Below are 23681 nucleotides of genomic sequence, written 5' to 3'. Positions count from 1 at the left end.
GCTGTGTGTCAGGGTACTGATCTATTTTTATTGATTTTGGGGGGGTATTCTCTCTACCTCTTGGACTTGAATGCCTGTTTCCTTTCCCAGATTTGGGAAGTTCTCAGGTATGATTTGCTCAAATATACCTTCTGTCCCTCTCTTTCTTTCTTCTTCCTCTGGGACCCCAATAATTCTGATATTGTTTTGGTTTATGATATTGATGATTTCTCGAAGCCTCCACTCCTGGTCCATTAATTGTTTTTCTCTCTTTTCCTCAGCTTCCTTCTTTTCCATCATCTTGTCTTCTATGTCATTACTTTCTCTTCTGACTCATTTACTCTAGATGTTAGAGTATCCGCTTTAAACTGCATCTCAGTTAAAGCATTTTTAATTTCAGCCTGATTAGATTTTATTTCTGCTCTAAGAGATTAGGTAATGTCATTTATTCTTTTTTCAAGCCTAGCTAGTACATTTAGAATCGTTATACTGAATTCTAGCTTTGAATTTTTACTTATGTCCATATCAATTAGATCTGTGATAGAGAATGTCACCTCTGGTTCTTTCTTTCTTTCTTTTTTAGATTTTATTATTTATGTATTTTAGAGAGAGAGAGTGAGCCCAAGCAGAGGGAGGAGCAGAGGGAAAGAGAAAAGCAGACTTCCCACTGAGCAGAGAGCCCAATGCAGGGCTCAATCCCAGGACCTTGAGATTATGATCTAATCAGAAGGCAGACACTTAACAGACTGAGACACCCAGGCATCCCTGGTTCTTTCTTTTGTTGTGGATTCCTCCTTCAAGTATTTTTCCCAGAGAAAAATGGATGAACAAGAGAACAAAAATCAAGAAAATCAAGTATGACCTAAGTGAAATACATACTAGACAAATCCAAAGAGGTCAGAAACCAGAAAAGAAGAAAAAGAAATGAAAAAGAGCATATAATCTCACAGGTCGACAAAACAGGGTGATCCACTTAGTCCTGGGTGTATCTTGGTCTGTTTGTTAGAAGACACTAAATCCCAAAATTATAAGGAATGCAAAACACAAAACCACACACACACACACACACACACACACAATTGAATAGTGTGAAAGGAAGCCAAAATTGAAGAATATATCTATAAAATATAAATGTAAAAATGAAAAGAGACACCTGGGTGGGATAGTTGGTTAAGCGTCTGCCTTCGCCTAGGTTATGATCCCAGGGTCCAGGGATTGAGCCCTGTATTGGACTCCTTTGCTTATCAAGGAGCCTGCTTCTCCCTCTGCCTTCTGCTCCTCTGTGTGTGCTTGCTTTCTCTCTCTCTCTCTCACACGCACACAATTAAATAAAATTTTTTTAAAAATGAAAATTTAAAAAAGACTTAAAAACAAAGAGTTAAAAAAGAAATTTGTAGAAAAGTTAAAAAAAAAAGAAAAAGAAAAAGAGAACTCTCACCTGGATTTAAATCCTAACACTAGAAGTGGGAGTCCTCCAAAAGTCACCACAAGTCTTTCATGTGTACTCCTCACCATGGCTCAGCTCCACACATGCTTCTTCACCGTCAAAATATATGTGGTAGATGACGTGCCCTTTTCAATTCTTGCATCCTCTGAAATTGCTGACCTTAACAACATCATCAGTAAACCGCTGGAGGGCAAAAATGAGTTCCACAAACATTTGGAGTTCGATTTCCTTATCAAGGGCCAGTTTCTGCAAATACCCTTGCTCAACCACTTGGAACTGGAAAACATCCCATCAGAAGAGGCTGTGGATATGGAATATGTGGAGAAGTACACTGCCCCTCAGCCAGAGCAATGATTGCTCCATGATGACTGGATCAGTTCAGTCCGAGGGACAGAGGAATGGATTTTTTAAAATTATATAATATATATTTTTAAAATTTTTAAAATTTATTTTCAGCGTAACAGTATTCATTATTTTTTGCACCACACCCAGTGCTCCATGCAATTCATGCCCTCTCCAGTACCCACCACCTGGTTCCCCCAACCTCCCACAGAGGAATGGATCTTGATGGGTTCTTAATGATAAGACTTCTTGGATCTGGTCCTTGGAAGGAAAGTCAGTAATGACAATCGTGGGACATACAGACATTGTAAAAGCTGTGGCCTGGGTGAAAAAAGGATAGCTTGTCTTGCCTACTAATGAGTAGCTCTGTGGATGGGACGATTCTCTTACAGGAGTGGAATGTGGAGAGAACCAAAGTGAAAGCTCTGCATGCTGCAGAGAGGCCATGCTGGAAGTGTGGATTCTCTAGCTATTGATAGCGTCAGAACTAAATTTTGCAGTGGCTCCTGGGATAAGAAGCTAAAGATCTGGTCTACAGTTCCTGTAGATGAAGACGATGAAATGGAGGGATCCACAAATCAAGAAAAAACAGAAAATAGAGCAGTTGAGACCAACAAGAACCATCTTTGGCTGCAAGGAAGCAATGTCCTTAGTTCTGTGGTTGGATGCTGAAGAAATCTGCAGTGCATCTTGGGACCGCAGAGTTAGGGTGTAGAATATAGAGTCTGGCATTCTTAAGTCCATTTGCACAGGAAATAAAGTGTTTGATTGTATCTTCTATTTTCCATTTTGTAAACATTTAGCATCTGGAAGCACAGATAGACATATCAGACTGTGGGATCCCTGAACTAAAGATGGTTCTTTGGTGTCCCTGTCCCTAACCTCACTTACAGGCTGGGTCACATCATTAAAGTGGTCTCCTACTTATGAGCAGCAGCTGATTTCAGGTTCTTTAAGTAACATCATCAAGAAGTTGTAAGTCTCCTGTCTGATCTGGCGGCTCATGAAGACAGAATTCTGAGTGTGTACTGGACAGACACAGGGTTACTTCTGAGTGGAGGAGCAGACAATAAATTGTATTCCTACAGATATTCACCTATTATTTCTCATGTAGGGACATGAAAGTGAATGATAAATTTGACTACAGAGATTGTTTCTGTAAATGACATTGATAACGACTCCTCAGGTAACATCAGTGACAGTTCAGAAAGCAGCCTCTTTAAGTTTATGTAATGTTTTCACCCTTGATAATATCTATCACTCTTTATTTTGTATTTATTATACAATGGTTTATGTTATTAAGTATAAAATGTTACCTGCCTTTTCTGCCATAGCAAACTCTTGGAACAAAACTGAGTTTAAGAAATTTCCTTTTATAGGTATTGGTTTGAATTAAGAATTGCCTTTGAAATGCTATAAAAGCATATATTAAAAATTTGTAAATGTCCAGATTTTTATTTCTGATGGAGAAACTTAAGTTTTCCTACATTAGCTATCTTTAAAAAAAAGTACCTTAAGGAAAGTAACATATTCTAATAGAGAAAAAATTAGAACTACAATTTGCTTTGGGTAAAATAAGTGATGTCTAACTATGATAAGATTTTGTGGGTATTCAGAACATTAAAACATGTAGATGCTGCCAATTAAGAGTTTGGTGAAAATTTTTAAGTGAAGTACTTGTATTAAAAATATGCCACAATCCTTTAGAAATTGCATTTGGTTTCATGGAAATCAGGAATCTTTCTTCCCAACCTGTCCTTTTATAGAATAAAATCTTTAGACAAAACTTTTCAGTCAGTGTTAGATAATAAACATTCGATAAATTAAAAAAAATTGAAACTGAAAGACTAAAGACACGTACCCCAAACCCTCTACTTCTATATATTATTTCCCCCTAGTGCCAGAGTTTTTTTAGTTTCGAGTAATCTATAAACTCAATATTTGCCTGAGGATCTTGCTGGTCTTCTGGAGAAGGGGCCTGTTGCCCTAATTCTGAGGTGTTTTTGCCTGGGTGGAGCTGTACCAGCCCTTGCCAGAGGCCACGCTCGGTGTAAGCTGCTTTGGGTTGTTCTATGTGGCTTTTGTTCCCTGAAGGCTTTTCAAGCAGCTTTAGAGGGTGGGGGGAAAAAAAAGTGAAAAATAGCAGCGACCTGATCTCCAGTCCTGGAGCTGAAGGATTATAGCCCCCCCCCCTATAGTGCACCCTCAGGGGAAGAAGGCAATCCAACCCTTTCGTGTTGGCCAAACTCCCCAGACTCCGGTGATGCTCACTTGTACCATTCCTCCCAGAGGAGGGAGCGCTGTCTCACCGGCCCCGCTGCTCCCTGGGCCCCTGTTTGCCTGATCCCATGCCACTCCTTCTGGGACAAGGAGTTGGAACTCTCAGCAGTTGTTGCTTGCTGGGCTCCTGCTTGGAGAGTGGTTGCCTAGTTGAGAGTTTATGGCAACATCTAGCTGACGGGGTCACTCCAGAGCTCATTGAGTGTAGCTGTCTTCCCTGCTCCGAACCTTGTTAACTCTGCTGCATTCAGGCACCCCTGGTCTTCCTGTGACCCTGGGGATCCTGAGACCACACTGTCCCACCTAGGATTCTGACCCAATTCATCACCTGAGCACCTTCCAGTCTACTCACTGGAGTAGACGTCTAGAAGTTTTGATTTTGCGTTCTGCTGCTTATCACTTTCCAGAAGCCGGTTTATGGAGTCTCCTTCCTCCCGAAGTTTCCCCTCAGATTCACATCTGTGCACCTCCTGCCTTGCAAAAAGTGGTCGCTTTTCTATTTGTAGATTTGCAGCAATTCTTTTCTTAGATCTCAGGTTGATCACAGGTGTTGAGAATGATTGGATAGATACCTAGCTGAATTCACTCCTCTTCCACCATCTTCCTCTGAGAGCTAGAAAGCATCTTTTGCATTCCAGTTATTGTATTAACTCTGTTTTTTTTGTGTGTGTATACATACATATATATATATGTAGAATATATATGTTTATATTCTATCTTTCTATTGAAGTTCTGATCTCTTCCACTCTTCTCTCAAGTCAGCTGAGCATCTTTATGACCATTTGAACTCTTTTTCAGGTTGATTGCTTATCTCTATTCTGTTCTTTTTCTGGTTTTATCTTGTTCTTTCATTTGGAGCATAATCCTTGATCTTGTTATTTCTTTTGACTTTCTCTGTTTGTTTTTCTGATTTATGCAAAACCTCCACCTCTCCCAGTCTTCAAGGAGTGGCCTTGTGTAGGGACGTCATTTGTACAGACTGCATGTGCCTGTTAGCGCTGGCTGGCTGGTGCTGGTGCAGTTGAAGGCCTGGGGTCCTCGGACACTCTGCATGGGGGCCACCCTCTTAGGATGGCTTGAGTCGGAATGGGCACAGGCCAGGTGTTCCCAGGGTGCTGTTCACTGGGGCTGCCCTGGTAGGAAGGCTGGAACTGAAGTCAGCGTGGGCCGAGGGGTTGCTGGCGTGCTCTTCATTGGGGCTACCCTAATAGGATGTCTGGAGTGGGCTTAGGCCAGGGATTTTCATATGAGGGGGCACTTTGATGGAATGGCTGGAGATAGAGAATATGTGGACATGGGGGCCCCTTTTGGGGGATTGGCAGAGCTTGTATGGGCTAGGGTCTGGGCTCATTGGGGTGGCAGGTCAGCCAGACCATCCAGATCCTACTCTGGTCTGTGCTATCAAAGTGGAGGGGAAATGTAACCAGTGGCGCTTGCCAGCACCTCCAGTCCCAGAGACTTCCAGCACTTACCTCACCGTATGGCCCATGCTCTAGGATTAAGTGGGTTTCCTTCACATGTAGGCTAGTTGCCCTTGAAACATCTGGTTGTTGTTATTGTTATTGTTTTGTTTTTATTTCTACTGTGCCCCAGGGCAGGCAGATCTGCTATGGCCCCTCAGAGCTATCCCCCCTTCTGCAGTTGGTAGCATCAAATAGGGATCCTGTCATTACTGTGTCTGTTTTTCCTGATGTTCTCTGTATGATCTCTCTATCCTACGTTGTGCAGAAGCTCTTCGGTCAGACCTTGGTTCTTCTTTAGGAACTATTGCTCTATATGTATGTATAGATTCTAGATGTAAGAGGTTCCTCCTACTGGACCATCTTGAACCCCTCCCCTGAAACGAAAGTTTTTACTAAATTGCTTAAGGGCAAAATCTTGCCTGAGCTAATGTGAACCTGTTTGGCAGAAAAACTTGATATGAAACTATTATCTTATTTAACTCACTTTTAAAAAATATGTGTGTATACTGTACTGTATGGTGACTAGCATAGCATAGTAAAATAAAATTTAAAAATATATTTGTGCATTTTGCTCTAGGAATATTAATATGTTTGATTAATGGAAGCCTTAGACCCTGCTAAGGGTGTTATGTAATTTGTATTGAAGGAGTCATATTTTTAAAAAATGAAAAATTTTGAATTCTAAAAACATTGGTCCTCAAAAATTTCAGACAAGGGATTGTGACCTATTACTCTCCTTAGAACACAGCATCTGGAACGAATGCAAGACTTTGCTTGTGGTCCGCGTACCAGCTCAAAGTACAATAGTGGTGATCAGATCATCTTAGAAACTAAAATTTTAGCTTCACGAACAAAACAATAAAATGTGACTTGAAAGATACAGTTCGGTAAATTTGCAGGGCTTTCTGGGAGATGCTTTCTGGGGAGTCCCATGGTGTTCTGCTCTTGGCCAGATCCCGACCAGTGGCTTCATGGATGGTTTCTGGTAAATCAGGACTTTTTGCGGTAAGCAACAGAAGTCTATGTGGGCTAGCTCAGGCCAAAGGATTCTCAAGGAGCACAGGGAGGGGGATAGCTGGCTCTTTGTGATGTTACAGAATCAGGAATTAAAACCCCACAGGAATTTAAGGGCTCCCTCACTTTTTTTTTTTCCTGCTTCCCTACTGGTCTACTTTATCCATCTCTCTGGCTAAAGAGCAATTTTTTTAATTTTTCAATTTGCTTGGCAGAAAATGACCATCGCCAACAGCTCCTGTGCCGTATCTCCTCCATTTACCAGCACAGCCTGATTGGGGCCCCGCATCTCAGTTTAAATTCCAGTTTCCTCAGGAAAGGACATTATCTGGCCCAATAGGCTTAGGCTTTGTTGTGGTTTAGAGGGACAGGGGTACTTTTTCCAAACATGGGTCCTCTCTCAGTAACTTTGTAGATGAGGAGGAGATGGGCAACTCCTGGTAAAGTGTGTCCAGGTTGGAGAATGGAAGTTTGGGCAGATCCCACCCTCTGGGGGAAAAAAAAAGCATATATATATATATATATATATATATATATATATATACATATACACACACACACACACACATACTTGCTGTATATATATATATACACACACACACATATACATATATATATATGTATATGTATGTTTGGGCTTGGGCTGTTATAACAAATACCATAGCCTTGGTGACTTAAACAAATATTTGTTTTCCTTGCAGTTCTGGAGGCCGAAGTTCTGAGAGAGGGTAGCAGCATGGTTGAGTTCTGGTACAAGCCACCTTCTTGGCTTATAGATACTCTCCTTCTTCACTGTGTCTTCACATGGTGGAGAGAGATCTCCTTGTCGCCTCTACTTAAAAGGGAATTAATTCCATCATGAGAGCCCCACTGTCATGACCTCATCTAACCCTAATAACCTCCAAAAGCCCCATCTCCAAATACCATCATATTACACAGTGGGTTGGACTTCAACATATGAATTTTCAGATATGCAAACATTTAGTCCATAGTGTGTGTGTGTATACACATAATATACAAAGCATCTACCTAAAAGACATGGCAAGGGTAATGATTTACTTTTGGATCTATGTAGTCCTTTTTGAAGCCCAGAAATGTATAAAGTGACTGGGCAGGTAGGTCAGGCTACAAGCAGAGAAAACTCTGAGTCTATATCTTGAAACAAAATAGACCACACGTGCACCATCACTCCAATGTTAGCACCAAGCTAAAAATAGTGGTTTAAAAAAAGGCAAGGTGTGGGGCACCTGGGTGGCACAGTTCGTTAAGCCTCTGACTCTTGGTTTCGGCTCAGGTCATGATCTCAGCGTTGTGAGATCGAGCCCCACATTGAGCTCCGTGATCAGTTTGGAGTTGGCTTAAGAGTCTTTCTCCTTCTGCCCCTCCCCCACTCTAAAGTAAATTCACAAATCTTTAAAAAATAAAAATAAAAAAGGCAAGGTAAGAATCTGATCATTTCAGCAAAATTCTGTCTGCTTATTGTTGGAGTAGGAGCAGGGTGTGAGAAGGCATAAGGATGATAGGTCAGCAGCTCTGGAGAAAACAGGTGAGCTCTGTTTCATACCCTCAGTGCCCAGATTGTGCCCACTTGCCTTCCATGGTCATGTGTCGGAGCATCTGAACCAAGGACTGGTGTCCTTTTGTCCAGGTGATCCAAGATCCTTCCTTGACTCTCCCAACTCCACTAAACTGTAGCTCTGCCTCATTCTTCCTGCAGAGAGACCAAATCAAGAGAAATTGTCTCAAGGAGAAAGTAGGAGAAAGAGTCTCCTTTTATCCTTCACTCTGAATTGGTAGTCGAACCCAAAACCGTGCGTTATTCACCAAGATTTTACTTAACTGCAGCCTCCCCCTTTTTTAAAAAAGATTTTTTAATTTATTTATTTGACAGACAGAGATCACAAGTAGGCAGAGAGGCAGGCAGAGAGAGAGGAAGGGAAGCAGGCTCCCCGCTGAGCAGAGAGCCTGATGCTGGGCTCAATCCCAGGACCCTGGGATCATGACCTGAGCTGAAGGCAGAGGCTTTAACCCACTGAACCACCCAGGCACCCCAATGTGCAGCCCTTTTAAGTGTGTAATTATTGGGCATTCAGCAAGTTTACTGGGTGGGACAGAAATTAAGGGTCTGCTTGAGCCAGCCCCTTTGTGAAGTTATTTTCCTCTTATACTTTTTTTTTTTTGAAGATGTATTTATTTATTTTAGAGAACACATGAGAAGGGAAGGAGCAGAGGGAGAGAGAGAATCTCAAACAGTCTCTGTGCTGAGCATGGAGCCTGATCTGGAGTGCGATCCCAAGACCAGAAGATCGTGACCTGAGACGAAACCAAGAGTTGGATGCTTAACCAACTGAGCCACCTAGGCACCCCCCCCTTGTACTTTTTGCGGACTTTTAGAAAGGAAACTAACCTAAATGCCTCTGGCTTGGGAGGACAAGCCATTAAAAACTCCAGTCCTCTGTTTTCCCATCTGCGCAGTACTTTTTTTTCATATTGATGTAGAGGAGATAAAGAAAATGTCTCCATTCTTTAACATTCACCTGGGGCATCAGGTTTATTCTCAGCTGAATTCCATAAGATCCTAGCAAATTCAAATTGTAGTTGCTGTTTTTTTGTTTATGGGTTGTTTTTCTTTTTTTTTTTTTTTGGCATTTGAGCTGATGTGTCATCTTTTCCAGCTCTCACAGTTCCATTGTCTGACCATCTGGGCAGGGTTACAGAGGAGGGAGGTGGGGAAGGACCGGCAGCACTGTGTCTGCAGACAGCAGGAGCATCTAGTCCTCCCTGCTGTGGCATTCCTGATGCAGTTCTTATTAGATTCCCTAGGGAATAAAATGACACTCCCCGACGCTCACATTGCCATGCCGCTGAGGGCACAACTAACTCCAGCCTAAGGTATCACACGTCACGTGTATGCAGTCAGCATACAGTTATTCAAGAGTTGTCTTTGCAGTTTTGGTACCATCAGGTCTTGGTGGAAAGAGCTGTGGCCTAGAAGTTAGGATGCCTGGGTTTTAGTTATGGTTCTGGCAGTGTGAGAACTTGGGCAAGCTACTCACTCTTCCTGACTTGCCATTTTCTTTCCTTTCTTCTTTTCTCTTCTCTTCTCTTTTCTTTTCCTTCCTCTTTTCCTTCCTCCCTCCCTCCCTTCCTTCCTTCCTTCCTTCCTTCCTTCCTTTCTTTCATTTTTTTTTCCTTTTTAAAAGATTTTATTTATTTGATACAGAGAGACACATTGGGAGAGGAAATACAAGCAGGGGAAGTGGGAAAGGGAGAAGCAGGCTTCCTGCTGAGCAGGGAGCCTGATTTGAGGCTTGATTCCAGTGTCTGATAGCCATTTGTATGTCTTGATTGGAGAAGTGTCTGTTCATATCTTCTGCCCATTTTTTGATATGTTTGCCTGTTTCGTGTGTGTTGAGTTTGAGGAGTTCATTATAGATCCTGGATATCAACCTTTTATCTGTACTGTCATTTGCAAATATCTTCTCCCATTCTGTGGGTTGCCTCTTTGTTTTTTTGACTGTTTCCTTTGCTGTGCAGAAGCTTTTGATTTTGATGAAGTCCCAAAAGTTTATTTTCGCTTTTGTTTCCTTTGCCTTTGGGGACATATCTTTTTTTTTTATTTTTTTTATTATTTATTTATTTATTTTTTCCAATTTATTTATTTTCAGAAAAACAGTATTCATTATTTTTTCACCACACCCAGTGCTCCATGCAAGCCGTGCCCTCTATAATACCCACCACCTGGTACCCCAACCTCCCACCCCCCCGCCACTTCAAACCCCTCAGATTGTTTTTCAGAGTCCATAGTCTCTCATGGTTCATCTCCCCTTCCAATTTACCCCAAAGCACATACCCTCCCCAATGTCCATAACCCTACCCCCCTTCTCCCAACCCCCCTCCCCCCAGCAACCCACAGTTTGTTTCGTGAGATTAAGAGTCACTTATGGTTTGTCTCCCTCCCTATCCCATCTTGTTTCATGGATTCTTCTTGGAGATATATCTTGAAAGAAGTTGCTGTGGCTGATATCAAAGAGATTACTGCCTATGCTCTCCTCTAGGATTCTGATGGATTCCTGTCTCACGTTGAGGTCTTTTATCCATTTTGAGTTTATCTTTGTGTACGGTGTAAGAGAATGGTCGAGTTTCATTCTTCTACATATAGCTGCCCAGTTTTCCCAGCACCATTTATTGAAGAGACTGTCTTTTTTCCACCGTATATTTTTTCCTGTTTTGTCGAAGATTAATTGACCATAGAGTTGAGGGTCTATATCTGGGCTCTCTACTCTGTTCCACTGGTCTATGCGTCTGTTTTTATGCCAGTACCATGCTGTCTTGGTGATCACAGCTTTGTAATAAAGCTTGAAATCAGGTAACGTGATGCCGCCAGCTTTATTTTTGTTTTTCAACATATCCTTAGCGATTCGGGGTCTCTTCTGATTCCATACAAATTTTAGGATTCCAGGACCCTGGGATCATGACCCGTGTCAAATGCAGATGCTTACTGACTGAGCCACCCAGACATCCCATGACTTGCAGTTTGCTTGCCTGTAGAATGAGAGTTGTATTCTGTGATTGTTTCACACTCTGATTTAATTTTGAGCTTCATAATAGAGCATTCCAGACCTTTATTAGAAAGTGTGTATCTGGGAAAGGTAAAATTCAAAATAGCTAGTTCTATTAGTTTGCTAGGGCTACTGTTAAAAAATACCACCAACTGGTTGGCTTAAACAGTAGACATTTGCTGTCCTATGGGTGCAGAGTCTAGAATTCCCAGATCAAGCTGATGGTAGGTTTGGTTCCTCCTGAGGGCTTCGAAGGAAAATCTGTTCCCTGACAGTCTCCTAGTTTGGTCATTTACTAGCAATCTTTGGCCTTTTTTGGCTTGTAGATCTATTACTCAGGTCTCTGCCTTCCTTCATCATTACATAGCATTTTTCCTGTGTGCCTGTCTTTGTGTCTAAATTACACCCCCCTTTTTATGAAGACCTAGTCATTTTGGATTAGGGTCCACCCTGATGATTTCATTTTAAATTGGTTACCTCTGTGAAGACCATATTTCAAAAAAAAGGTCACATTTTGAGGTACTGGGAGTTAGGGCTTCAATGTATCTTTTTTAGAGGACACAATTCAACCAGCCATAACACCAATTGTAACACTTGGTTAAATATACCTGCATGGAAGAGGTAAATGGAATAAATGTAGTCTTTGAATTATTTTCAATTAGATGATACCTTTCTCTTATTTTTATGGGATACTTGGAGTTGAGTTTATTAGTGTTACCAGGTTTAAGATGTAGTGTCCCTTCAATTAGTTCTCAGGAAACAATTTGCATTTCTTTGTGTCTCCGATTCCAGTTGTGTTAACTCTTCCTCCATTCTCCTCCATTCTTCCTACTTGGATCTTAGAAAATAAAGAAAGATTTATTCTTTATTCTCTAGTTCGCTGTCCAGAGTAAAAATGCAGCCATCATCATCACTGAATCATCACTTCTGCTTTCACAGGCTTTTTTTCCTTCCTTCCCCACTTTTCTAGGGGCTCAGAAATTTGGGGACTAGAAGGGACCAGAGATATCTTCTGAGCCCATATGTGGCTTGAGTTTCCTTGAAAGGCCTACACTTTTAGACCATCTCTAAGGTGACCCTTTCTACTTCTGAGGCAAATGATCAATGACTTTTTTTTATCAAGTTAAAATCCATTTCCCCATTCTACCACCAGTGAGTTCTCTAGAGCATGACAGAACAAAGCCATTTCATCTTCCATGGGAGGCCCTTGGAAACAACACTATCTATTCATTTTTACACTCCTGTTAACACTTGAGAGGCTGATTTTCCTGGTTCTAATAGTTATTTAATCTGTCAACTTCAAGCTGGTACAGCCACTCTGCAAAACAGTAGGGAGGTTCCTCAAGACATTAAAAATAGATCTACCCTATGACCCAGCAATTGCACTACTGGATATTTGCCCCAAAGATACCTATGTAGTGATCCAGAGGGGCACCTGCACCCCAGTGTTCTCAGCCAGCAATGTGCACAATAGCCAAACTATGGAAGGAACCTAGAGGCCCTTCATATATACAGTGGAATATTACTCAGCCATCAGAAAGGGTGAATATCCACCATTTGCATCAGCATGGATAGGTCAAGCAGAGAAAGACAGTTATACTGTTTCACTCATAGGTGGAACATAAGGAGTAGCACAGAGGACCACAAGGGGAGGGAGGGAAAACTGAATGTGAAGAAATCAGAAAGGGAGACAAACCATGAGAGACTCTGGACTCAGGGAAACAAACTTAGGGTTACAGAGGGAAAAGGGTGGGGGATGGGGTAACCTGATGATGGCATTAAGGAGGGCATGTGTGGTGGTGAGCGCTGGGTGTTACAAGCAACTAATGAACTGTTGAACACTACATCAACACTACATATGTTGGCTAATAGAACATAATAAATAAAATACATAATTTAAAAATATATAAATAAAAATAAAATATAATTTTTAATATAAAAAATTTGTCAACTTCAGGTCCTACAACTATTTAGTTGAGATAGCTTGGGCGAGTAATAGAACCTCTTTGAACCTAAGAATCCACATTCTCGAATTGGGTTATAACAAAAAGACTTGAATTTCAAGAGCTTGCTCTTTCCATTTCTAGCTTCACTTTAATGAATCTTAGTCTGTAAATATATAGAAAGACCATAGTACTTGCTTTCCCTCATAGGATTACTTGGAAATGGAATGTGATGATGTTTGTCAGACTGATTTGGTGCCTATTACTGCTGCCACTATTATTAAGGGTCTGGGTGGGAGGTCCTTTTACTAAATTAAAACAGGAAGTGAATAAAGAAAAACTTGCTGCAAGTCATCCTGAGTTTCTAGGAAGTATTTGGGGACAGGATGTTTGGGAAAGCTAGAAGCGTCATTCAAAGAATTATTTTTCAATCTGTGTCCCAAGTTCTGATTTTTAGCTGGCTTCTGGAGCTGCCTGGGAAATGGTCAAGTTCACTTAGAAGATCAAATCAGGGAGAGGCACATTTATTGTTTTGGAAAAAATTAAGACAAATATAGGAGGGGTAGGTATCATTTTGATCCCCTCCCTCATCCAAATCAAGAACTAGCTTCTTTTGATTTAAGAAACTTTAAGGAAGAAAGCATAGATAAGAATTATCTTTAATGAATCACAAGAAAAGAAAATGACAAATGGTTATTTTTTTCTGGTCTGCCCTCTTCCTCACACATATCTCTTCTGGCATTAAGTAAGACAGACCTCTGTGTGGACAAATTACAGTGCAGTTATGGAACTGGAATGGGCTCTCCCTCACAGATGTGGTCCAAAGGCTCCCACTGGACAGTATGATGGCCAGTTGGGTCCTTTCCAAAGAATGGCTGAACCTTCTGTTTCATCCCTAGGCCCTGCATGGTGAGTTGTAGCTATTCTGGGTTTCTGGTTGCCTGCACTAGTATCTGAGGGTGCCATTTAGTGGTCCTTTCAGCCCCTCTAGGGATGAGAGAAAGGGATGCTGCTTTCAGGAGCCCAACGGCTAGCCATCTGCCATGCTTACACACGAATGATTTTAGCATCCAGAGAATCACATCAGGAGCTAATTAGAGCCAGTTTTAAATTATTTATTGGGGTCAGCTTTTTGTCTACTCTCTTATTCAAGATAAAGAGACTGTTGCTCTAATAGTATTATTAAACATTATACTGAATCTTAAATGTTTGTTCTGTGCCTCTCTGGTATCCTAATTGCTAATTTTGTTTGGGATCTGACCTTGGTATAAAAGATCTACAAAATTTACCCAGATCCTTGCTACCATAGGTGTAATCAACTGAAAAACTATTATGTTGCTTTGCTGAAATCATCTGGTGGTAGTATGAGTGTATATTTAGAGATGACAGAATAAGGGCTTTGAACATTTATCATTTAAAAAACAAAATATAGTGACTCTTAATCTCACAAAACAAACTGAAGGTTGCTGGGGGGAGGGGGGTTGGGAGAAGGGGGTGGGGTTATGGACATTGGGGAGGGTATGTGCTTTGGTGAGTGCTGTGAAGTGTGTAAACCTGGTGATTCACAGACCTGTACCCTTGGGGATAAAAATATATGTTTATAAAAAATAAAAAAATTTTAAAAAAACAAAATATAAAAGGTTAAGGTGTCCATGTTAAGGTTGTCTGTTATCAGGGTTACTATGGTAGGTCCTTGGTGCAGCCTTTCAGAGTTTGCTTTTTAGAAAAGCTCTACTGGTGTTCTGATAGGCTCCATTCCACAAATCAGTCCATTTATATTTTTTAATTTACCCTGCCAGCAGGGGCCCATCAAAATGTGATACTATTTTTTCTCACTAACCCAATTATTTTGTTAAGATTTTAAAATTGATTTATTAGAGAGCAAAAGAGAGAGCATGAGAGGAAGGGAAGGGTTAGAGGAAGAAGCAGACTCCCTGCTCAGCAGGGACCAAGCTTCAGGACTTGGTCCCAGCACTCCAGGATCATGACCTGAGTGGAAGGCAATCACTTAACCAACTGAGCCATCCCAGTGCCCTAACCCAATTATTTTTGTTAATTTTAGTTATAAACATATGCTGCACTTATATAATGCATAGTTTAAAAATTTACACTAATTTCCAAAATCTTAACTACAGTGTTCTCTTGTTCACAGAGTAATTTTTCTTATATCTCTTCTTAAGCTTCTATTTCTTTTTTTTTTTTTTAAAGATTTTATTTATTTATTTGACAGAGACAGATCACAAGTAGGCAGAGAGGCAGGCAGAGAGAGAGAGGAGGAAGCAGGCTCCCTGCTGAGCAGAGAGCCCGATGAGGGACTCGATCCCAGGACCCTGAGATCATGACCTGAGCCGAAGGCAGCGGCTTAACCCACTGAGCCACCCAGGCGCCCAAGCTTCTATTTCTTTAACTAGTCTTTAATTGTCTTACAGCTAAAAAGAAAAAGAATGTAGATTCTGTAGGGAATAATTTGAGAAAAATCCTTTAAATGGCCACACACATGTATTTTCATGCATACAATGGTGTTTTCTGTTTTTTGGGGGGGTTGCAATATCAGAATCCACCTAAAATGAGCTCAAACAGAGAAAAGTGAATATATTGGAGTAAAATTATAACATGGATTTTACTGCAAAGTCCAGGGATGCAGCTGCCTCCAGTTGATTCAGAAGTTTCAATAATTACTCCAACTTCCTTCACAACCTGAGCCTCCTTTCCTCTCATTGTAAACAGGCTTCCTTAATGTGGCCAAGAGCAGTGGCCACCAGCCATACGACACTCAGCCACAGCTAAGCACTATAGGAGAAAGATCTTTCTCTCAATATCCACATATCACCTCCAGGAAAGATTGCAATTTATTATCTTCTGCTTGAGTCACATCTCACTGCTATAATGGTACACAACACCACCTAGACCACAATGAAAATACAGAAAGGGAAATTAGAGAATCAATTCCATTTACTATAGCACCAAGAACCATAAGATACCTGGGAATAAACCTAACCAAAGAGGTAAAGGATCTGTACTCGAGGAACTACAGAACACTCATGAAAGAAATTGAAGAAGACACAAATAGATGGAAGACCATTCCATGCTCTTGGATCGGAAGAATAAACATTGTTAAAATGTCTATACTGCCTAGAGCAATCTATACTTTTAATGCCATTCTGATCAAAATTCCACCGGCATTCTTCAAAGAGCTGGAGCAAATAATCCTAAAATTTGTATGGAATCAGAAGAGACCCCGAATCGCTAAGGATATGTTGAAAAACAAAAATAAAGCTGGGGGCATCATGTTACCTGATTTCAAGCTTTATTACAAAGCTGTGATCACCAAGACAGCGTGGTACTAGCATAAAAACAGACACGTAGACCAGTGGAACAGAGTAGAGAGCCCAGATATGGACCCTCAACTCTATGGTCAATTAATCTTTGACAAAACAGGAAAAAATATACAGTGGAAAAAAGTCTCTTCAATAAATGGTGCTGGGAAAACTGGACAGCTGTATGTAGAAGAATGAAACTCGACCATTCTCTTACACCGTACACAAAGATAAACTCAAAATGGATAAAAGACCTCAACGTGAGACAGGAATCCATCAGAATCCTAGAGGAGAACATAGGCAGTAATCTCTTTGATATCAGCCACAGCAACTTCTTTCAAGATACGTCTCCAAAGGCAAAGGAAACAAAAGCGAAAATAAACTTCTGGGACTTCATCAAAATCAAAAGCTTCTGCACAGCAAAGGAAACAGTCAAAAAAACAAAGAGGCAACCCACGGAATGGGAGAAGATATTTGCAAATGACAGTACAGACAAAAGGTTGATATCCAGGATCTATAATGAACTCCTCAAACTCAACACACACGAAACAGGCAAACATATCAAAAAATAGGCAGAAGGTATGAACAGACCACATGGAATGGGGAGGAACCTCTAGACAAAAAGTGGAGTTGCTTGTTTAAGACAGGGTTGGCAAATCTTTCTGTAGAGGGACAGATAGTAAATATATTAGGCTTTATGGGCTGCATACAATCTCTGTTACATATACTTTTTTTCTCCTACTAAACTTTCTTAGTGCCACACTGAGGAAGAAGTACTCAGAGGAGACTAGAAATTGAGCAGAAAAAATAGGAAAAAAGGAAAGAGAGAATGAAGAAAAATGGGCAAAGGTATATAGAAACATATTTCATAAAGTATTAAATCCATATTATCACAAGATGACAAAACAGAAGGAGCTTTAGAGATGTGAAACTAGAAAAACTTATTGGCTATCCATCCTTTGAAAAAGTAAAAGGAAAGTTCTTTTCACTTAATTATGAGCAATAAGAAAAGAAAAGGCCATACAATATTCTTATAAGAGAAAATACAAGGAGCACAATAATATTCCTTCAGACAATGAAAGCACATAAAAAGGACATGCTTATAAAAGAGGTGAAAACTCTGACCTAATATTTAAAATAAGCTAAGGGGTGCCTGCGTGGCTCAGTTGGTTGGGCGACTGCCTTTGGCTCGGGTCATGATCCTGGAGTCCCGGGATCGAGTCCCGCATCGGGCTCCCTGCTTGGCAGGGAGTGTGCTTCTCCCTCTGACCCTCCCCCTTCTCATACTCTCTCTCTCTCTCAAATAAATAAAATCTTAAAATGAGCTAAAATAAGAAAATAATAAAAACTATGAAAGAACAACATAAATCAAAGGTAGAGACTTAAAAAGCCGATAGGAATACCTGAAAGTGAAGGTGACAAAACTACTTCAGACAAGAATTAGAAATTTAAAAAATGATTTCAGAAATGTTAATTAAACTATATTGAATATAAGAACAAATAAATGCATACATTTTTAAAATATTAAAAGGAAAAATTTTTTTTTGGACATTTTAAAAAAATTTCTTTTCAGCGTAACAGTATTCATTGTTTTTGCACCACACCCAGTGCTCCATGCAATCTGTGCCCTCCTCAATACCCACCACCTGGTACCCCAAACTCCCATCCTCTCCCTTCAAAACCCTCGGGTTATTTTTCAGAGTCCATAGTGTCTCATGGTTCACCTCCCCCTCCAATTTCCCTCAACTCCCTTCTCCTCTCCATCTACCCAAGTCCTTCATGTTATTTGTTATGCTCCACAAATAAGTGAAACCATATGATAATTGACTCTCTCTGCTTGACTTAATTCACTCAGCATAATCTCTTCCAGTCCCGTCCATGTTGCTACAAAAGTTGGGTATTCATCCTTTCTGATGGAGACATAATACTTTTTAAATATTTTATTTATTTATTTGACAGACCGAGATCACAAGTAGGCAGAGGCAAGGAGAGAGAGGGGGAAGCAGGCTCCCTGCTGAGCAGAGAGCCCCATGTGGGGCTCAGTCCCAGGATCCTGGGATCATGACCTGAACTGAAGGCAGAGGCTTTAACCTGCTGAGCCTTCCAGGCACCCATAAAAGGAAAAATTTTTAGATAAAAGGATGGAGTTAGGTTTTGATAGAAAATAATAAAAGTATGTAAAGAAGATCAAACATATGAATAATAGGAATTCCAACCCACGGAATGGGAGAAGATATTTGCAAATGACAGTACAGACAAAAGGTTGATATCCAGGATCTATAATGAACTCCTCAAACTCAACCCACACGAAACAGACAAACACATCAAAAAATGGGCAGAAGATATGAACAGACACTTCTCCAATCAAGACATACAAATGGCTATCAGACACATGAAAAAATGCTCATCATCATTAGCCCTCAGGGAGATTCAAATTAAAACCACATTGAGATATCACCTTACACCAGTTAGAATGGCCAAAATTAACAAAACAGGAAACAACATGTGTTGGAGAGGATGTGGAGAATGGGGAACCATCTTACACTGTTGGTGGGAATGCAAGTTGGTGCAGCCTCTTTGGAGAACAGTGTGGAGATTCCTCAAGAAATTAAAAATAGAGCTTCCCTACAACCCTGCAATTGCACTCCTGGGTATTTACCCCAAAGATACAGATGTCGTAAAAAGAAGGGCCATCTGTACCCCAATGTTTATAGCAGCAATGGCCACAGTCGCCAAACTATGGAAAGAACCAAGATGCCCTTCAACGGATGAATGGATAAGGAAGATGTGGTCCATATACACTATGGAGTATTATGCCTCCATCAGAAAGGATGAATACCCAACTTTTGTAGCAACATGGACGGGACTGGAAGAGATTATGCTGAGTGAAATCAGTCAAGCAGAGAGAGTCAATTATCATATGGTTTCACTTATTTGTGGAGCATAACAAATAGCATGGAGGACAAGGGGCGTTAGAGAGGAGTAGGGAATTTGGGTAAATTGGAAGGGGAGGTGAACCATGAGAGACTATGGACTCTGAAAAACAGTCTGAGGGGTTTGAAGTGGCGGGGGGGTGGGAGGTTGGGGTACCAGGTGGTGGGTATTATAGAGGGCACGGCTTGCATGGAGCACTGGGTGTGGTGAAAAAATAATGAATACTGTTTTTCTGAAAATAAATAAATTGGGAAAAAAAAAGGAATTCCTGTAAAAGAAAACCAGTCAACAGAAAATAAATCCTAAAAATCATAATTCAAGAGGGCGCCTGGGTGGCTCAGTGGGTTAAGCCGCTGCCTTCGGCTCAGGTCATGATCTCAGGGTCCTGGGATCGAGTCCCGCATCGGGCTCTCTGCTCAGCAGGGAGCCTGCTTCCTCCTCTCTCTCTCTCTGCCTGCCTCTCTGCTTACTTGTGATCTCTCTCTGTCAAATAAATAAATAAAATCTTTAAAAAAAATTATAATTCAAGAAAAACTTTAAAAAAGTTTTTTAAAAAAAACCTTAAAAAGATAAACCTCAAAACTGTATCTTGAAAGAACACGATATACAACTAAGGGAAAATGACTTAGTACAGATTTAACTGAGGTCTACACATATAAAATTATTAGAATTTAAAAAATTTTGGATTTTCAGGTAGAAGGACTAAGGTATTCTTAAAGACTAAAATTACCATCACATTTTCTGATGGCATTGTTTTACGTCAGGAGGGACAAAAAAACCATGAGCCAAAGACTCTACCTAAATCACATTGACATTCAGTTTTAAAATATTCAGGAAAATTATTTCAGAGATGTGAGAATTTAGGAAATACTATTTTAAGGACATCTCCTGAGGAAACTACTGAAGAACAGTTTTCAGACAACAAAATGATGGAGGAACAATGACATAAATACTAATGGTAAACCTTAAGTGCTTGTCTTTGGAACTAAATTTAAATGAAGATTATAAAAGTATATGTGTAAGCATGATGTGTGATAACTATGTGTTCTGATAGTATTATAAAATGCAGCTATCAAAAACTGGGGGAAGAATAGGGTGAGTATATGAAAAACAGATTAAGCTCACTGATCGCCTTATAGGTATTATCTGGGAGTAAAACAGTATTACTTAAAATTAGATGATGAAGAAGAAGAGAAAGAAGAACTTAGCTAATTTCAATATTGCTTATGGTAAAAATCAATAAACAACAGTAAAAAGAAAAAAAAACATGAGAACTCTAAGTATACTTAGTAAAAGCATTAGTATAAAGGTGATGATTAGAACAAAGATATATGCTTTCCTACATGTCAAAAAATATACCCACGTAATTTCTTGTACTAAGGGTAAAAAACAGCAGTTCAGGAATAAACCATAACACTTTTTAAAATGGTTTTGCTTGGAAGATGAACATATTGCCTAGAAGGGATAGTGATACTAATTATAGTTCTTTGAATATGACTTCTTTTGGAGAATTGGCTTTGGAACCATGTAAATACTTTACATTAAGTAAAATTAAATAAATTCTTTTAAAAATGAAAGTAAAATCAAACCCCACTAACAATCCACATTGAGACAAACCCACCTGGAGAGATTCTTTTCAAATTGATTCTAAAATACAGTAATTTGAATTCCCACCCCACTGGTATAAAGTCTAAGGAGGGGAAGAACTTCAAAATATCACAATCTATTTCCAATAATTGTATTGTCGTTTACAGTATTGGTACTGTTATTCCGAGTCTACTCTCTGTGAAAGGTGACATAAAGCAAATAATTTTGATGGTGTTATTGAAAAACAGGATTTTTGGTAAAGGTTGCTATCCATAAGGTGAAGCAAAAATCTGATAATTTTTTTTAAAGATTTACTTGAGAGAGAAAGAGCACACACACCCATGAGCAAGTGGGAAGAGGGGCAGAGGGAGGGGAAACTCAAGCAGACTCTCCACCAAGCAGGGAGTCCAACATGGGGCTCAATCCTACAACCCATGAGATCATGACCAAGCTGAAATCATGAGTCAGCCACTTAACTGAACTATGAATTTGTGATTTTCTCCTATAAAAATGTTTCCAGAATTCCAGCTTCTGTAATTGTGGAATAAAGCTCTCTGAAATTGTACGTCTTCATAAAAGCAATGAGAGCAGGGACAAAAACTGTTAAACTTTTTCGGGTCTCTAGAAATTAAAAGTTGGGAAAAATTTGATAAGAGTTTATTAAAAAAATTACTGACTTTTGGTAAAAACAGTGACCTTTGTGGCATTTAATTTGCCCTAATCTTGTCTGCCTAACCCCTGACTCCACTGTAGCTTGCAGCTATGGTAGTTTTGAAGATTAGCAGCTTGGCAGGCACTGGAAGAGTGCCACTCCCTGAGAATTATCCCTATTTGAAGTGTTTGGAAACTCACTGGAAAATCCATTTTCAGAGCATGTCTTTATTTTACCTGACTTCGTTCTGTGTGAACAGCTCTCTCCTTTGCAGATTTGTTTAAAATAATCACCAACAACTGTTTAACAGTTCAGTTGCCCAAAGCAGCATTGCTAGTTGGGGCTAATAAGGCTGGTCAAAAACGTAAGGGAAAACTGGGGAATGAAATTTCCACAGGGAATTTGAAAAGCTCCAACATGATTAGAAAACTGTGTTTATGCTTATGTATGCCCAGGAGAGTTCAGAGGTCCCATTTTCTCACCTCTGGCTGAACTTGAGGTTTTGCACAGGCAATAGTCAAGGTAAGGGAGCATTAAAGATGTATCCAAACACATACACAGAGTTCTCAGGAAAGGGTAGGAGACTGCTGGCACAGGCATGAAGAAATCAGTATCTGATTATTAGCAGATCACTAAGTGAAATAAGCAGATTTCAGTGGCCACATATGTCAAAGAATACGGATTTTACAGAATTTGTTCAGAAGAACCACTAAACAAGCATACATCATCAATAATGACAATAAATATCAACAAAAAAAATCCTTGGTGGGGGATATAATTCCCAAATGTGCCATTATATTATTTAAAATGTAACTTTTCAACCAAAAAATAAGACATGCAAAGAAACAGGGAAGTTTCCTAATTTGTCTATTGAAAGAACTAGAAAAAATGATAAATCCATTTACAGTGAGTACCATTAGTGCCAAAATTGTTGTGTCTAAATATGATTTCCTAAGTAAAGAAATAAGCAAATACAAAGCCTTTTAGGAGAAGTGGTTGATCCCATGTTTGAGGAAGTAAATACACAAATTGAACCTGAAACATCTTTATATACCTGAAAAAAAAAAGCCATGTCATGTCAAAGAGACTCAGAAACAACTTGAGTCTATTCTGGAGTCTATGTAACAAACTTCATTAGAAGTTTTCTGTAAAGGTAATAATTGCAGAAGATCAGAAGTCACTAAACACACCTAAATCTATCTTAATTGGGAGTACTTCCCCAAAACAGAATATGAGACCAAGAATTGGATACTGATAGTTTAAGGGGTGGTTCCAGGCAACACAAATCAGAGAATGAGGAAAATAAGACAGAGAAGGGAAAATCGTGAATCAGATGTACTTCACTGAGTTGAAGACCCTCTCATAAGCCAGGTGGTTGGTATTATGGAGGGCACGGATTGCATGGAGCACTGGGTGTGGTGCAAAAACAGTGAATTCTGATATGCTGAAAAGAAATTAAAAAAAAAAAAAGATACCAAATAGACCAAAAAAACAAAACAAAACAAAACAAAACTTTTTTTTTTTTTATCATGAGTGGATTTTTTTTTTCTGCATCTGCTGAGGTCATCAGAGGATTTTTAGCCTTCATTTTGTTAGTGTGGTGTATCATATTGATTTGTGAATGTTGAACCATAGTTGTATCCCTGAAGTAAATCCCTACTTGATCATGATGTATGATCCTGGTGACGTACTTTTTTTTTTTTCCAATTTATTTATTTTCAGAAAAACAGTATTCATTATTTTTTCACCACACCCAGTGCTCCATGCAAGTTGTGCCTTCTATAATACCCACCACCTGGTACCCCAACCTCCCACCCCCCCGCCACTTCAAACCCCTCAGATTGTTTTTCAGAGTCCATAGTCTCTCATGGTTCACCTCCCCTTCCAATTTACCCCAAAGCACATACCCTCCCCAATGTCCATAACGTACTTTTGAATTTGGTTTTCTAACATTTGGCTGTGCTCTTTTTACATCTATGTTCACCAAGGATGAAGGTTTGTAGTTTCCTCATAGTGTCCTTGTGTGGTTTTGGTATCAGGACAATGCTGGCCTTGTGAAATGAGTTTGTAATTGTTCTTTCCTCTTTTATGTTTTGGGAGAGTTTGAGGAGGATTGATATTAATTCTTTAAGTGTTTGATGGAATTCACAGTGAAGCCACT

At 39.9% G+C, this 23681-nt stretch overlaps 1 pseudogene; it reads left to right on the top strand.

The window, feature by feature from the left end:
• Positions 1 to 1364: 1364 nt before the first annotated feature.
• Positions 1365 to 5279, top strand: LOC122905399 (annotated as a pseudogene).
• The last annotated feature ends 18402 nt before the right edge of the window (positions 5280 to 23681 follow it).

Source organism: Neovison vison, chromosome 4, assembly GCF_020171115.1.
Source record: "Neovison vison isolate M4711 chromosome 4, ASM_NN_V1, whole genome shotgun sequence".
Taxonomy (NCBI): Eukaryota; Metazoa; Chordata; class Mammalia; order Carnivora; family Mustelidae; genus Neogale; species Neogale vison.
The sequence above is the reverse complement of the archived record's forward strand: the minus strand, read 5'-3'. Positions and strand labels throughout refer to the sequence as shown.